Genomic DNA, 2,935 nt, shown 5'->3' on the forward strand with positions numbered 1-2,935 from the left:
CACCCTGAATGTGAAGGCGAACCACAATGGACCTAAAAAGTGCTACGAATGCGGAAAGACGGGCCATTTCAGAAATGCGTGCCCCAACAAAAGAAAAGACGGCGGACCACCGCGTGGTAGAGCTTTCAACGTTAATGCAAGGGATGCACGCGAGAATCCCGACTTGGTGACAGGTATATTCACTATCAACAATATTTTAGCTTCTGTCCCATTTGATACTGGTACCGATAGAAGTTATGTATGTAGACACTTTTGCGATAAGATTAATTGGTCGTTAGTCCCTTTAAAAGAGAGTATGCTTGTCGAGGTCGCCAATGGAAAACTTGAGAAAGTTGACCATATTAGTCGAGGAGCTATTATCTACATAGCTGGTGCAGATTTCGAAATTGATTTGATACCCATCAAATTGAGAAGTTTTGACGTGATCGTCGGTATGGATTGGTTGACCAAGATAAGGGCCGACATTATCTGTGGAGATAAAGCTCTTCGTATACCACAAGGAGATGGTGAGCCACTGATCATTTACGGAGAGAGATGTACCTCGAAGCTGAACCTCATTAGTTGCGTGAAAGTGCAAAAGATCATGAAGAAGGGACGTCTTGCTGTCCTAGCACATGTGAAAACGGTAGAAACTAAGGTTAAGAGTGTGAACGACGTTCGAATTGTGAACGAATTTTCCAATGTCTTCCCTGAAGAATTGCCTAGATTACCGCCGCCGAGAGCAGTAGAGTTTCAGATCGATTTAGTACCAGGATCTGCACCTGTAGCTCGCGCACCTTATCAACTCGCACCTTCCGAGATGCAAGAATAACAGAGCCAACTACAAGAGCTATTAGATCGAGGATTTATCCAACCAAGTTTCTCGCCTTGGGGCGCATCTGTGTTGTTTGTGAAGAAGAAGGATGGATCCTTCCGTATGTGTATCGACTACCGCGAACTCAACAAATTGACGATCAAAAATCGGTATCCTCTTCCTCGAATTGACGATCTTTTTGACCAACTACAAGGATCGAGCGTTTACTCGAAGATCGATTTGCGATCCGGTTATCATCAGTTGAGGGTAAAAGAAAGTGATGTAATGAAGACTGCATTCAGAACTCGTTATGGTCATTATGAGTTTCTCGTGATGCTATTCGGTTTAACCAATGTACCTGCCGTGTTCATGGACCTCATGAATCGTGTCTGCAAGCCGTACTTGGATAAGTTCATTATCGTTGATGTGCAGCGGGGTGTATACAAAATAGTATTATTTTTAGTGCGAAATACTATTAAATACGATACAATTTTACACAAGATATTTATTTATTTAGAGAATGGATATACTTAAACCTTGCTACAACACTTATAGGCAGTGTACCTAATCGTAAAGTAGTGTAGTTTTTAGTAAGTCCGGTTCGTTCCACAGGGAAATCTTTAAACAAAGCTTAACGCTATATTAGTTTACTTTTATAAAAATACAAATATATATATATAAGTAATATTATTATTATAAAGGGGGGTTTTTACCGTTTAATGACCGGTTTGTCGATTTTAAAACTTTAGTCGCAGTTAAAACCTAATGTAAAATATTAAATAAATAAAAGACTTAATTTAAAGCGTAAAATAAATAACGATAATGAAATTGCAATAAAAGTGCGATAAAATAAAATTGCAATAATTAAAAAGTACGATAATTAAAGGTGCGATTAAATAACAATAAATAAAAGAGCGATAATTAGAAGTGCAATTAAATATAAAATAAAGGAAATTAAATATGAAATAAAAGAATTATGCTTATTTAAACTTCCGTAATCATGATGTTTGACGTGTTGATTTTAGTTTTATGCCCATGGGTTAATTGTCCTTTGCCCTGGATTATTTAATATGTCCGTCTGGTTTTTGTCCATAACAGTCCATCAGTCATAAATATAAAATGCGAGTGTCCTCGTCAAATTATCCTTATACCCGAAGTTAAATATTCCAACTAATTGGGGATTCGAATTGTAACAAGGTTTTAATACTTTGTTTAATGAATACACCAGGTTATCGACTGCGTGTAAACCAAGGTTTTACTACTTTGTTAACAATTACACCAATTACCCTTGAATGTAATTCACCCCTGTTTCAACAAGTTTATTAACTATTAATCCATTTTCGTGTCCGGTTAAATGAACGATTATTCGTACATATAAATACCCCGCCCATCGTGTCCGATTGAGTGTATATGGTAATTTATCGGGACGCCCAATTGTAAATCTTTATATTAACATTAACAAACTATCATTTAGTTAAACAAATATAAAGCCCATTAATAGCCCATAGTCTAATTTCCACAAGTGTCGTTCTTTTGTCCAAACCCCAATTATGGTACAAAGCCCAATTACCCAATTTTAGTAATTAGCCCAACATCATGATTACTTCGTTTTAAATAAGCATAATAATAACTTAGCTACGAGACATTAATGTAAAAAGGTTGAACATAACTTACAATGATTAAAAATAGCGTAGCGTTACACAGACAGAATTTCGACTTACACCCTTACAATATTCGCTAACATACCCTTATTATTAGAATTATAATTAAAATTAAAATATAAATTATAAATATATATATATATTTTACGTATGAGGAGAAGAAGAAAAAGATGATGAAAATGATCAGATTTCGGTTTGCTTTATAGGGAGTTTCAAAACTGGGGTCTCCGCGACTCGCGGCCATTTTGGCCTTCAAACTCCGCGAGTCACGGAGTTTGTTTTTACAGCTCACCCCTTTGGAGTCTTTCTCTGCCGACGGTTTTTATTTATAAATATAATATATATATAATTAATATAATTAATTATATATTATATTATATTTATATACATAGTTAACTTGTAATTTTTAGTCCGTTGCGTCGAGCGTTAAGAGTTGACTCTGGTCCCGGTTCCGGATTTTCGAACGTCCTTGCGTACAATT

This window comes from Rutidosis leptorrhynchoides, chromosome 7, assembly GCF_046630445.1.
Source record: "Rutidosis leptorrhynchoides isolate AG116_Rl617_1_P2 chromosome 7, CSIRO_AGI_Rlap_v1, whole genome shotgun sequence".
NCBI lineage: Eukaryota > Viridiplantae > Streptophyta > Magnoliopsida > Asterales > Asteraceae > Rutidosis > Rutidosis leptorrhynchoides.